This window comes from Acinonyx jubatus, chromosome B4 (assembly GCF_027475565.1).
Source record: "Acinonyx jubatus isolate Ajub_Pintada_27869175 chromosome B4, VMU_Ajub_asm_v1.0, whole genome shotgun sequence".
NCBI classification, from domain to species: domain Eukaryota; kingdom Metazoa; phylum Chordata; class Mammalia; order Carnivora; family Felidae; genus Acinonyx; species Acinonyx jubatus.
In genome coordinates, this window is record NC_069387.1 from 29,040,442 (window position 1) to 29,055,347 (window position 14,906).

The 14,906-nt window shown below is 34.7% G+C and overlaps 1 protein-coding gene across 16 annotated transcripts in view; it reads left to right on the top strand.

Annotated features, from left to right (window-relative positions):
* The first annotated feature begins 8,726 nt into the window (after positions 1-8,726).
* The window catches only part of LOC128316318 (coiled-coil domain-containing protein 7-like), a 189,867-nt gene continuing 183,687 nt past the window's right edge, over positions 8,727-14,906 (top strand). For 15 of the 16 annotated variants that reach the window (XM_053225496.1, XM_053225510.1, XM_053225495.1 and 12 more), the window contains exons 1-2: positions 8,727-8,989; positions 9,871-9,941. The gene's annotated coding sequence lies outside the window, so the exon portion shown is untranslated. Of the gene's footprint in view, positions 8,990-9,870; positions 9,942-10,025; positions 10,840-14,906 lie in introns of those variants that run through there. The other variant, XM_053225492.1, reaches the window with a different exon arrangement.

The window sequence follows — 14,906 nt, forward strand, 5'->3', positions numbered from 1 at the left end:
ACATATGAAATGTCAAGCTCATTAGAGACTCGGTGCCCAGGGTTTTTATTGAGGCTAATCATGTAGCACCCTCCACCTACCAGTTACTAAAATTCCAGGCTATCAGAAGGAAAGCAGGTATTCTCATGAATCACAATATTTGTACAAACAGGTCTGACACAGTGAGCCACTCTTATCAGTTCTTGGAATTGTAGGAACCCTCACCAAATCCAAGTTCCTAAACGCTGGCCAAGTCTCAACCTTGAAATCAGGTAATTCTAAGTAGTCTTAATCCTGCTGGGCTCACTCTTTTTTTTGTGCAGTACACCCCTGTGGCCAACACATTTTTACAGTAAAATTGTTATCAGTGAGTTCACATCCTCTAGGGTGAGACTAGCCTGTATTATTAGTCTCAGTTATAACCTTTAGGCGTCCTGGCCTCTGTTAGTAAAACAAATCCCATCTTAGAATGCCAAGTGGCATTTTCTATATTGATCTTTTCTTCACCTTACCTATAGCACTAATTCAGGAACTGTCCAACTCTGGCCAGTAAGTTGAAGCTGACAGAAAGAAAGAAGGCTTTCTGGGACTGAGACTTTATCATGACAGTCAGGGCACACATACAAGAAATATAAAATCCCAGACACATGGTACCTCTGGAAACAAAGACTTGATAATTGTTAGAGCACCCCAAATGCACTTACATTAGTTTAGGCAGTAGAGGTGAACAGGGCTCCCAGGTGGCCTCCCACCTTAGGATTGATTTAGTTGAGTCCTTCTGTTTTAAAAGGACTGCTCAAAAGCAGTCAGTTCCAAACACTCTTTCTTGTGAATGACACCAGTTAATCTACCTAGAAGGTGTAGATGACACTTGAAGCTGTTCTGCATGGGAAGTGCAGAATTTGGGCCACCCACTGCTATCTCATAATCAGCACTGTCAAGTGTGATCTTAGGTCTCAGCAGTCAGTTTGAATTCAGAGTACTCTCAGCACTGTGGAAAGGTAGCACAGGGCATTTTCCTTCAGAAAGAGGGGAAAACTTCTGGAATAGTTCTGAAAAACAGAGGTTATTAGTACCCTCCCCCTCTCTAGTGCCTCCTAAGGTGCTGGGGTTTTGTTTTTTGTCAGGTAGGTGTTACAAAAATCAGTGTTTTCATTTAGTGATCAAAACTTTACATTTTTTCCCAAATCATGTTCTACTTTCATCCATATTTTTTGATAAGGAGAGTTGTATTCAAGAAGGACAAAAGCATTTTTTCAGAAAAGCATTTTTATGTGTGCTAACCAGAAAGATACAACATGTTTGGAAATTAGGGCAAATTCTGAATTTTCAAAAATTTCAAAATGGATTTGCTATAACCTCCCATCTCTGATGTTCTGATCACTTATCCAGTGAGCAGCCTAGAAAAAACAATCAATCCCTCGGTGTTAACAACTGTTTCAATAGTCAAACCAACTTACTAAGGTGTGTATACCACAGGTGAGGAGACAGGTGAGAGAAGTGGAGTCAGAGTATCAGTCCATTGTTGCAAACTGCAACTAATCTAGCAAGTCAAACACAATAATCAACATTGATAGAGGGAGGTGACAGTTTGATCTATTAAAAGCATGCAGTGGCCACAGTCCTTTGAGATGTACCTCTCCCAACTTGCAACTTTCAGCAGGGAAAGTAAGGGAGGCAGTTAGTCTCTGTACACAGAGTAGATAAGCAGCTGAATTTAAGATGGTTTCATCAGAGAACAAGCTCTTTTCTGTGGATATTTGTATGTGATCCAGATGGTCCAGTCTACATACATGATGTTTTGAGAGTTTGGGAACTCAAAAGACAGGTGTCCTAAATCTTTAAGTGTCCCAGAGTCTGATTAAGCCCATGTATGCTTTTCATTCTTTAGAACAACCCATGCTGAGGCTGGAACAGCCTATAGCAGACAGTATCAGGTTTCAGGTCCAGGCAATCAGGATCTTCAAATTAGCTTTTTTTCTTTAATTAATTTTTATTTTTATTAGTAGCAAAGCTGAGATGCTATAGAGACAGAGAGCCCTATTACAAGTCCAAATGGCAATCAAGGCATTACCAAACCTTCCTTGTCAGTCTTACAACCTAAACTGACTCACTCAAAAATATGCACATCAGGTCAGAAAATTATCATGCTTTAAGAGTCAAATGTCTGATTTTACAAGACCCTATTGGCAACCAGAAGCTTCCATTTAAAACTCCAAAAGTGTATTTTCATTTAGGGATTGCCTCTCTTGCCCCTGTTGCCTTTCCTTTTCCAGAGCTTTCAATTGGCAAAAATCATGAATTATGGAATATTAACCTATTTTCAATATCTAAATAATTTAAATTCCAAGCTACCCTTGGCAACAGAATTTCATTAGTACATTTTCTTTGCAGATTTCCCTCATCAGGATGATTCTTCTAGCATTTATGAAATTAAAAAATATAGCATTTCACATCAATTTTTATCATATACCAATGCAGTAGTTACAAAATACAAAGCCATTAAAATATTCTCCTTTTTGGGGGCATCTGGGTGGCTCATTCGGTTAAGCATCTGACTCTTGATTTCAGCTCAGGTCATGATCTCACATGATCTCAGGTCATGAGTCCAAGTCCCCACCCCCACCCCCACCCCCCCATCAGGCTCTGCCCTGACAAGCACGAAGTCTGCTTGGGATTCTCTGTCCCCCTCCATCTCTCTCTCTGCCCCTCCCCCACTCTCTCTCTCTCCCAAAAATAAATACATAAACATTTTAAAATACTGTCCTTTTTACTCATTTCAAATGTATACTAGCAATACATTTAGCATTTACAGGGCTAACATTAGAGATCTAAGCTGGAATGCAAGGGGAAGGGCATAATGCTACAGCACTAACAGTGTTGGGTTGAAGAAAAGACTAGAGACCACCCCCCACCCCAACCCTATCCCCCACCTCCACTTTTTTCCCCTTTGGTCTTTTTAAAGCTTTGCTTCAGCACTAGGAGCTGATTTAAACTTTTTCTCTTCCATCTGAAGGAAAAAGTGACTACAAATTGGTTTTTACAGCCCTTGGCATATCCAAAGCCCACCTTTGGGTATGTTTAGGCCCTTTATCCTCCCACTTGGTGGAGAGAACAAACACCAAAGACTTCACCCAGGCTGCATCTTTTCCCTTAATTTCACCAGAAAAGTAGCCAGGGGGTCCAGCAAGCCAATTCTCCTGGAGTTGGATGTATTATTTTCAAATTCTACAGGTAAACTTTTACCTCTCAGCTGCTACTTCATACCATAGATGACTTCATAGCCACCTAAAATTAATCATATTCCATCCCAACCTTTCATAATTTCTTTTCCCAAACAATGCTTTCTTCGTATTTTAGTGCATCTGCAGGCCATTCTAGTGAATACCACTCCTAATACCAACTGTGTTGGGGGTCTACAAGACCATCCCTAGGTACAGTGATTTACTAGGGGGACTTACATGGCTCAGCATATAGTCATTATCATGATATTATAGCAAAAGGATACAAAGCAAAATCATCAAAGGCGAAAAGTATATGGGGCTTTTAAATGCAGACAACAAACTGAGGATGGAAAGGAATGGGGTTAGGAAGGGGAGTGGGGAAAGTGGGTGATGGGCATTGAGGAGGGTACTTGTTGGGATGAGCACTGGATGTTTTATGTAAGTGATGAATCACGAAGCCAAGAGCACAGTGTATACACTGTATGTTAGCTAACTTGACAATAAATTATCTCTATATATTTTAATATATTATTTATATATAACATAAATATATTTATATATAAAATATAATATTTGAATATTATATTTAAATATATATAAATATGTATGTATAAAAGGTATATGGGGCAAAGTTTGGAAGATACCAGGTATAAGCATCCAAAAGTCCTCTCTTAGTGGAGTCACACAGGACATGCTTAATTACTCCAGCAACAAATTGTGACACATGAAATGTTGTCTACCAGGTAAGCTCATTAGAGACTCAGTACCCAGGTTTTTTTTTACTGGTAGCTTGCCATATAGATACCCTGTGCCTACAATATACTAGAAATACATACTCCCAGAAGGAAAGCAGGTGTTTAGGATAAAGCACATTGTTTTGTACAGTTTTGGCACAGTAAGCCACTCTTATCAGTACTGGGAATAGTGGGAACCCTGGCAACTTCCTAGATGCCAGCCATGAGCCAATCTTATAAATAGGCCTATTTAAGGATAAAAGTCTCAGCCCTGCTATGTTAATTCCTTTCTACACAACATGTAAGATTCAGTATATAGCCAGTTTAGGAATGCTTGAGACTCACTCTCTGGAGAGCCAGAAAGGGCACCATCTCAGTTTGTCCTATATGTGTTAACTGTTCATTCCAAATTTTGTATCAGCCCGACAGTTTTTCTCCCTTCAGTTTCAAGAGAGGCCAACAACAAAGTAGCTTATGCATCCAATTTTTGTAAGTCCCTTTCAGGCTTTAGTATTGGCCTGTTAACTTTCAGTATTGGCTTTGTTGACCTAGCCTCTTTGATTTTACCTTAGTAAAGAAGGTGCTGTAGCCACCTACTTCTAAGTTTATTGCTCCAGATTTTTCTTTTATAGCAAATTGGCTCCAGGATTTCTAAGAAATCTTCCCTCATTTCTGGGCTTCAGTGGTCTATGGACTATGTGGCTGTCCTACCTACTTCGAGGTTATGGTGTCTCATATCTCTGTGGCTATGTGGGCTCTAGCCATTCTAGTTTGGCAAAGTAATTTTCCTCTCTGAGGCTTTAGTGACTATATATAATATGGCCACTGAGATATTGGCCATTCTAACTCAACAGTTTGATGTAAGGCTTCCAGTGAGTTTATTTCCCACCTCAGTGGTGGCCCAATCAAACTATTTCTGTTTTCAAAAGCTATAATACCCAGATGAGTCATATACAACTTAGTACACAATGTATGTTTTTACAATATAATAGTATTTATCAGAAAAAAAAAACTTTACAAGCAGAGTAGAAGCAGAATACATGCAATATTCCAAACTCATTTTTCACAAGGAATGTTTTGGCTAGAGATAACTTGACAGATAAGAGTACTCTAGGGAAAGGATCCTACTCACATTCTAGTTTATATATTTATAGAGAAGTTGGGAGGGGTGCAGAGAAAAATAGATGGTTCTGTAACTATGAAACTCCCTGAGGAAGGGAAAGTAGACATGCCAATAAAAGAGCATCTGGAGGGAGTTCACCGTCCAACATTATAGGTATCAATAAAAGATTTTGAGAATCTCTGCCAAGTTACCAACTAGGGAAAGGGAAATATCTACCAGGGCCATGCAAAAGAAAATATGTTTATCATCCTTATTAGCCAACCATTTGTTTTTTCTAGTGTTAGAATAGTTTCCCTTTTTTGTTTCATATAATTTCCTTATTTTATAGTTTAAGTCCTATTTTTAATTATTTCAGTATTAACAATAGTTGTTATTTGTAGCTAGTCAACATTTTCAGTGTAAGGTATATTTACGCATTTACAAACTATTTCTAAGTAGTCCACCAGCCTTATTTTCTCCAGGTGAAATAATTCTAGTATTTTAACATTTAATTTTTCCAGGTTTTTAATTATTTGTTTTCACTGAATCTTTTCTAATTTTTGAGTTCCTTTCTAGTTCCTTCTAGCTGAAACTAATTACAATGAAGAATTTGACCAATGATAATTATAATTTTTTATAAAAATTTGATAATTTTTGAATGTTAATTTTACATTTGCTATATTGAAATTTTCCTATAAAGTTAATTTTTAGAATCATTTAAGATTGTACTGCATACTTTGAATCCTAGATCTTTTGTTTTCCTTGGATATAGGAATGCATTCCACATCTTCTGTTATTGCAGATAAAAATATCAAATGCATCCTCCTCTATATTTCCATTGATAATTAAAAGTTCAGTGTATATATCAATACTTACAAGAGAATTTTTTTTTTCCTAAGGAAGGAGGGAAATGCCTTGGGGATTGTGTTGACAGTTTAGAAAATGGATGGAGTTAATAAGGAAAGCTGAAAAAAAGAAGGACTTGGAACAGAAACAGACAAAATATCTTACTTGGGCAGTAATTCAATGGAAATCTTTAATTTTGCCTGGATGACAATGTGTTAAAAGGGTGTCTATGATGATATGCATAACAGATTATGATTTTATACATCTATTTGCTTGGTGAGAAAAGGATGCAATGCTCAGATCTTCAGAATTAACAGATGTTTTAGCAAGCAAGAGGAGATTTATTCTTTTCTTTAAATGTTTATTTATTTTGAGAGAGAGAAAGAGAGAGGGAAAGCAGGGAAGGGGCAAAGAGAGAGAGACAGAACCTGAAGCAGGCTCCCTGCTGTCAGTGCAGAGCCGGATGTGGGGCTCAATCTCACGAATCGTGAGATCGTGACCTAAGCCAAAATCAAGAGTCAGACGTTCAACTGACTGAGCCACCCAGGTGCCCCAAGAGTTTTATTCTTTATATTACTTCAGTAATATTGAAGACTGTAATGCAGAATACTGTCAACCTGCTTACATCATATCTGTTGAAATACATGCTCATACATATACTATTATATTGTAGTGTTTTATCATGGAGTGATAATAACTAGAAAGAATCTTAATTAAAAGTGGACAACAAATTATGCAAATTTAGCAAGACATAATATATATTTTTTTGATAATTTACCAACGAACAGGGATAGGGCAAATCATTATTATATTCTATGTGAATATAGGCTGCCTTCCATAGACTATCTATCCTCTTCCTCCTTTCTTCTCCTCTTCTTTTCCCCTCCTCCTCCTCCTCTTCTTCTTCCCTTTCCTCTTCTTTTCTTTTATAATCCAAACAAACATCAGGGCTTGAAGGTATGCCTGTCTCCACTTCTTAGAGCTATCTGTTTGGCTGATGTGAGCTTGAACACAGTACTGCTTACATACCTTTATAGTATTTTTCATTCTTGTTTCCCCTCAGCAGAATTATTATGGTGTTATTCAATAGTTCTTTATGATTTTGGGAGCCAGTATAAGTGGGGAATGCTTGTATGTGGAAGTATGGTTATAAATAAACTTTGTATTATATTCTTTGTATTGTATTTAAGGCCTTGTTCTTGAGATTGCCACACTTTGTCTCTATTGTTATAATAGGATCATTTATCTGTGTAGAATCAAGTGACTAATGATATCCCCTAATAAACATTTCAAAATCTTTAAAAATATTTTGCTTTCTGCTTATAGCTGTGTGGTAATATTAGTGACAGGAGTGGTGATTTGTGTATAGCTTCAGTATGTTTGTAAAACATCAATTTATATCATGTGCTTGAACAATTGTTATGCTTCAGTGGCCTAATGACAACAGTCCTATAGGACATATCTTCAAAAATAGTTTCCAGAAGAGTGTTAGACTATTTTCTAACCAGTCATTTAAAATGCAATACCTAATAAAAGTATTAAATCATGTTTGAGTTTGAGATATCACCCTTAATTTAGGACAGGCAGCCACCTATTCTCTTTACTTCAATATTGGAATTCATTTTATAACACACTCACAAAAAAAATTTAAAAAATAACACAAAAATCTGTTTGTCAGATTATATTTCTTTAAAATTTTTTTTTAATGTTTATTTATTTTTGAGACAGAGAGAGACAGCATGAATGGGGGAGGGTCAGAGAGAGAGAGGAAGACACAGAATCCGAAGCAGGCTCCAGGCTCTGAGCTGTCATCACAGAGCCCGATGCGGAGCTCGAACTCACAGACCATGAGATCATGACCTGAGCCGAAGTCAGATGCTTAACTGACTGAGCCACCCAGGCGCCCCTATTATATTTCTTTTTAATCATTAATTATCTTACCGTTTTGGTCTCAGAATTGTCCTCCATACCTGTCTTTTTTATAATCCAAACTCTGATGTTTGAAATTCATCCTAAATGAACAGATTAAGATGGGCAGCAATAGTTAACATTGTAAAGTTTTGCATCTGTGTGACTAAAATTTAAATTATTTTTAGACATTGCAATGCATCTTAGGCAAATCATATTAACTGGAGTAATAGCTGTATAAAATGAAGAGCCATCAAACTCTGTTGTATTTGGTAGGGATAGAAAAGCTATGTTAAATTCTATAGAACACAGGTAGTTTGACCATTGAAATTATCACCTAACCTGGAAAGCTAGGGCAGGCATAAACTGAGACTGTACAGGCAAACGATGGCATATGGTTACCCTAGTTCTGGAATCTTAATAAGCTGATCCTGCCAAATGGTGAAGAATAAATGATTATTACCTGGAAGAAAACTAACTCAGAGCTTGGAAATTGACTCTTGTGGAAGACAGTGATCTTTTAATATTAAAACTGCTATAGGGAAATTTTTATTTTTATTTTCATTCTGAAATGAAATTGTGTAAAAACAACTTTGAAATAAATGTACTTAAGAGCATCCTCCAAAATGTCTTGTGCTCAACTTTGACCAAATATTTTTTGTTCTGTGGCCTGTTATGACCTCGAATAGCTCTTATGTTAAGTATTTTAAGTGTAACTTCTGTTTTAAATCCCAGAAAATATATTACCTTCAACTAGCTATCTAGCAGCAACTTCATATTTGCATTACCATTAATTAATTATTAGGATTGCTTATTTAATATTCATATAGATTATGAAAATGATTCTTCAATTACAAATAAAAAATGTTCTTCACATTATCTAATACCAGATGTTTTGTAATTCTAAAGCTCAGAGAAGAAAAGAGCTAGCTCTGCTATTCAGATCTTTCACAGATCCTAAATTCTCAAGATGGGTCAGACTTTGTAAGGAGTTCAAATGAAGTTTAAGCTGATAAAGACCTATCCCATATACCTCCATTAAAGACCCATGATAAATCATTAACAAGATTACTATCAAAGAGATAGAAGATTTACTGTCTGTCAGTACATCACTTCAAGGGAAGGAAACAGTGACAGAATCATTCATTTAACCCCCTGTGACTAAAAGGAAGCCGATGGGTAGTGACATCTCAAAGGTAAGATGATTTGAAAGGTACAATGATTTGAAAGCTGTTTACTTTGAATTGCTAGACTCCTTTAATATTTTAAGTAAATGTTAATTAAAACTCATTAATATGTTCTTATTTAAAGGGAATAAAAAGTATGCCTTTTTAACCCAATCTGTTTTATATTTAGGATGTTTAATATTTGAGAATCATAGTAATATTTTAACAAAAAATTCTAAGGTGTGTCGATAAAGAAGTTGTGGCTTAGAGTTAAAATGATAAAAGATATACAATTCCTAACTGAGACAGGGAAATTTTCATTTCAGTTTCATCTAGAAAAAATATTTTTATACAATAAGGTAATTGTGAAAGCATAGTTGTTTTGAAATGATTTTATATACCTTAAACAAGCCCTAGAACATTATTAGACTTGCTTTTGTTAAAACAGTATTTGATTAGGAAAATCTTAGAGCAAAAATCCTGGGTAGAAATGATAAAAAGGGTTATTTATATATATTCAATATGAATTTATTTACAGTATATTTTTATCATAGAAATTATTAGAGTGGCCTTAAAAATAATTTCATAAGCCAGTTGAGTTAGTCTAGAGATTGAATCAGACTAAAATATAAAACTAAACTAGAATCATGATCATTATTAACATGATTTATTTGGAATTATTTATGAGGAGAATCACAATATAGTTTGGGTTCCCTCCACACACATGTTCTCAAATGCCTTTCAGATCCATTAATGTTCTCATGTTTTTTATGTTTACATTCAGGATATAAAAGTAAAACATTGCTGCAATAACATTGTAGATATGAGTAAAAATTGTTTCTCTGGAAGATGGTAATCAGAGTTCCAAGATATATAATTTGAAATCACTTATTATAACTTTTATTATTAAGGTTGCTGTTATAGAAGAGAAATTATAAAGTAAGACTGAAAAACAAACTTACCAAGAAATGAGAATTTCAAGGTAAAAAGATTTTCTGTTTTGTGAGTTTTTTATTGTGTTTCCCATGATATAATTATAAATAAATGGAGGGACATTTTTAAATATAGAACATTATTAAATATAGAAATAACTCCTTGGAGAGTCATCACATAATACATAAATAAATTGACCAATCTGTAAAAATTAATTTGGTGAGTTAACATTATATTACCCAAAGAGTTTATTTCAACTAAGATCTATGTAAAAGAGAACTGATAGCTTTGCCTCAACCAAATAACAGTATTTGGCATTACGAATTTTTAACATAAAATATCAGGTCAAAAATTCATCAAGGGATAGCAGAGAAAAAGATGATTTGTGGTATAAATAATTAATATTTTAGCCAGATTCTTTAGGTGTTTTATATAATATATTTTATATATTTTAAAACAATGATAAATTTGTTATTCCTAACCAACATATATAACTTTAATATTTGACCCATATCTTACTGGATTAGCTTGAACTTTCAAAACAAAATTAAATGGTTGTGATGTGGCAGGCAGGAGAGTTACTCTTCTATTGTGCTTTGAGATGAGAGTATCTCTACTGTTTCACCTATGTTACCAGGTTATCTGAGATAAATATTCTCATGATCATGATGTTTTCTTTTTTCAATAATAAAATAATAAAATTTTATTACAAATTTTAACCAGCTGTTGGCCTGAGTTTAATCAATCTGCTAAATTTTTTTATTGTGGTAAAATATACATAACATAAAATTTGCCATTTTAATTATCTTTAAGTGTACAATTCAGTGGCATTAATGACATTCGTGATGTTGTGCAACCATTGCTACATCGATTTCCACAACTTTTCATCACCACAAAAAGAAACTCACTAAGCAATAACTCCCATTCCTGCCTCTGTTGAGCCCCAGGTAGCCTCTAATTTACTTTCTATCTGTATGAACATGCCTATTATATTTCATATAAGTGGAATCATATAATATTTGTCCTTTTGTGTCTAGCCTATTTCACTTAGCATAATGTTTTCAAACTTCATATTATAGCATGTATCAGAACTTTATTTCCTTTTTTATGGCTGAATAATATTTCATTGCATGGATATATCACCTTTTGTTTATCCATGTACCTGCTGATAAACATTTGGGTTGCTTCCATCTTTTGGCTATTGTGAATAATGCTTCAATGAACATGGTGTACAGTAGCTGTTTAAGTCTCTGTTTTCAATTATTTTTGGTAGGAGTGTAATATCTGGATCATATGATAATTCTAATTTTAGCTTTTTGAGAAACTGTGTATTGATTTTACATCCTGTAGCTTTTACTAAAGTCATTGCTCATATTCCACAGGTTTTAGTCTTGGGGATTTTCAATAGACAGGTGACCCTTGAATAATGCAGAGATGGGGTGCTCATCCCCTGTGCAGTCAAAAATATGTGTATAACTTTTATCTTCCCCCAAACTTAACTATTAATAGCCTACTGTTGACCAGAACCTTACCAATAATATGTAACAATTAACAAATATTTTAAATGTTATATGTATTAGGTACTGTATTCTTACAATAAAGTGAGCTAGAGAAAAAAATGTTAAGAAAATCATAAAAGATAAACTACATTTACAGTACTGTACTGCATTTCTCAAAAAGAATCTGCATATAAGTGGACCCATGCAGTTCAAACCCATGTTGTTCAAGAATCAACTGTGCAAAATCTTATCATCTGCATATAACAAAATTTTTAATTCTTTTTTTCCTATTTAGATACCTGTTATTTCTTTGTCTTGCCTGATTGTTCCAGCTAGAACTTCTAGTACTGTATTGAATAGGAGTGGTGACAATGGGTACACTTGTCTTGTGCCTGATCTTAGAGGAAAAGCTTTACATTTTTCTTCACTGAGTATAATATTAGCTATGTGTTTGTCATATATGGCCTTTCTTCTGTTGACTTACATACCTTATACACCTAAGCTGTTGAGGGTTTTTATCATGAATGTTATATTTTGCCAAATGCTTTTTCTACATCTATTAAAGTGATAATATGATTTTTATTTTTCATTCTATTAAATGAATTGTGATATATCACAATTATTGATTTATGTATGATGAAATATCCCTGTGTCCCGAGGTTAAGTTGCACTTGGTTATAGTGTATGATCCTGTAGTTTTCTTTTCTTGTATTGTCCATATCTGGCATTTGGAATCAGGTAATACTAGACTCATGCAATGAGTTTGGAAGTGTTCCTTCCTCCTCAAATTTTGGAAAGAGTGTGAGAATGATTGGCGTTAGTTTTTCTTTGAATGTTTTGTAGAATTCACCAGTTAAACAATCCTGTTGTGGAGTTTTCTATGCTGAGAGGGTTTTGATTACATGATAATATCCTTACTTGTTATTGGTCTTTCAGACTTTCTGTATCTTCCTGCTTCAGTCCTGGTAGGTGGTATAATTCTAGGAACTTATTCATTTTCTCCTGATTATCTAATTTCTTGGCTTATATTTGTTCATAGTAGTGTTTTAGGATCCTATGAATTTCTGTCCTGTCAGTTGTAATTTCTCCTCTTTCATTCTGGTTTTATTTATCATTCTTTTTTTTTCTTAGTCTTGCTAAACCTTTGTCAATTTTATCTTTTGGAAAAAAACCCTACACTTGTTGATTTTTTTCTATCATTTTTCTGGGCTCTATTTAATCTCTTTTCATTCTTGTCTTTATTATTTCCTTACTTCAGCTATGTTTGGGCTTAATTTGTTCTTCTTTTCTAGTTCTTTGAGGTATAAAATTAGATCATTTATTTGCTATCTTTCTAATTTCTTAAACCGTTGGCCCTTGAACAACACAGATTTGAACTACGTGGGTCCACTTATATGCAGATTTTTCTTTCAAGAAATACAATACAGTGCCATAAGTGCATTTTCCTTATGATTTTAAAAAAGTTTTTATTTAAATTCCAATTAGTTAACATGCAGTGTAGTATTAGTTTCAGGTGATATATATAGTGATTCAACACTTCCATATAGCATCCAGTGCTCATCACAGCAAGTGCTCTCCTTAATCCCTATTTCACTCACCTGCCCACCCCCCACTTTCTGGTTACTATCAGTTTGTTCTTTATAGTTAAAAATCTGTTTCTTGGTTTTCCTCTCACTCTTTTTCCCCTTGCTTGTTTATTTTCTTTCTTAAATTCCACATGCGAATGAAATCATGATACTTTTTCTGACTGACTTATGTTGCTTAGCATAATACTGTCTGGGGCACCTGGGTGACTCAGTTGGTTAAGTGTCTGACTTCAGGTCAGGTCATGATTTCATGGCTTGTGAGTTTGAGCCCCACGTCAGGCCCTGTGCTGACATTTCAGAGCCTGGAGCCTGCTTCAGATTCTGTGTCTCCCTCTCTCTCTGCCCCTCTCCTGCTTGCAGTCTGTGTCTCTCTCTCTCCTCCTCATCTCCCTCTCTCTCTCAAATATAAATATATTTTTTTAAAAATACTAGCTCCATCCATGTCATCACAAATAGCAAGATCTCATTCTTTTTTATGGCTAAGTAATATTCCATTGTATGTATGCTTCATTTTCTTTATCTACTCATCAGTTGATGGACGCTTGGGCTATTTCCATAGTTTGGCTATTGTAGAAAATGCTGCTATCTGTTAAATCCATTGTTTCCTTTTGATTTTATGTTTATATCATCTGTCCATTGATGTAAGTGGAGGCTTAAAATCCCCTACTATTATTGTATTATTATTGATTTGTTCTTTTATGATTGCTATTGTTTTATATATTTTAGTGCCTCCATGTTGGAAACATAAGTATTTACAATTGTTATGTCTTCTTGTCAGATTGTCCCCTTTATGATTACATAGTGTCCTTCTTTGTCTCTTGTTACAGACTTTGTTTTAAATCCTATTTGGTCTGATACAAATATTGCAACTCCAGCTTTCTTTTGACATCCCTTTGCATGATAGATTTTTTTACCCATCCCTTCACTTTCAATCTGCAAGTATCTTTAGGTCTAAAATGAGTCTCTTGTAGGCAGTGTATAGATGGGTCTTGTTTTCATTTTTCTTTTTTCTTTATTTTTTGTCCATTCTGTCACTGGGGGTCTTTTGATTGGGACATTTAGTCCATTTACATTCAACCTCATTATTGATAGATTTGTATTTATTGCCATTTTGTTGCTTATTTTGTGGTTGTTTATATAGTTTTTCTCTGATCCTTTCTTCTCTTTCTCTCTTTCATGGTTTGTTGGTTTACTTTAGTGATATACTTAGATTCCTTTCTCTTTATTCTTTGCATATCTATTAGTGTTTTCTTTTAATTTAAAATATGCAGAATATTAAAGAATCCTGGTTGACCAATTCGTTCTTTAGTAGATGTCCTTTAACCTCCATGCTTTTGGAGGTTTTCCAGACTTTTCCTGTGGTTGATTTCAAGTTTCATAGCATTGTGGTCTAAAAGTGTGCATGGATGATCTCAATTCTTTTGTATTTATTGAGGGCTGTTTTGCTACCCAGTATGTGATCTATCTTGAAGAATGTTCCATGTGCACTCAAGAAGAAAGTATATTCTGCTGCTTTGGGGTGCAGAGTTCTAAATATATCTGTCAAGTCCATCTGGTCCAGTGTATTGTTCAGGGCCATTGTTTCTTTACTGATTCTCTGTCTAGATCATCTATCCATTGTTGTAAGTGGAGTATTAGAGTCCCCTACAATTACCACATTCTTATCAATAAGAAGGTTGCTTATGTTTGCGATTAATTGTTTTATATATTTGGGGGCTTTCATATTCGGTCCATAGACATTGATAATTGTTAGCTCTTCCTGATGAATAGACCCTGTAATTATTATATAATGCCCTTATTCATCTCTTGATACAGCCTTTAATTTAAACTCTAGTTTGTCTGATATAAGTATGGCTAGTCCAAGCTCTCTTTTGACTTCTAGTAGCATGATAGATCTCCATCCCCTCACTTTCAATCTGAAGGTATCCT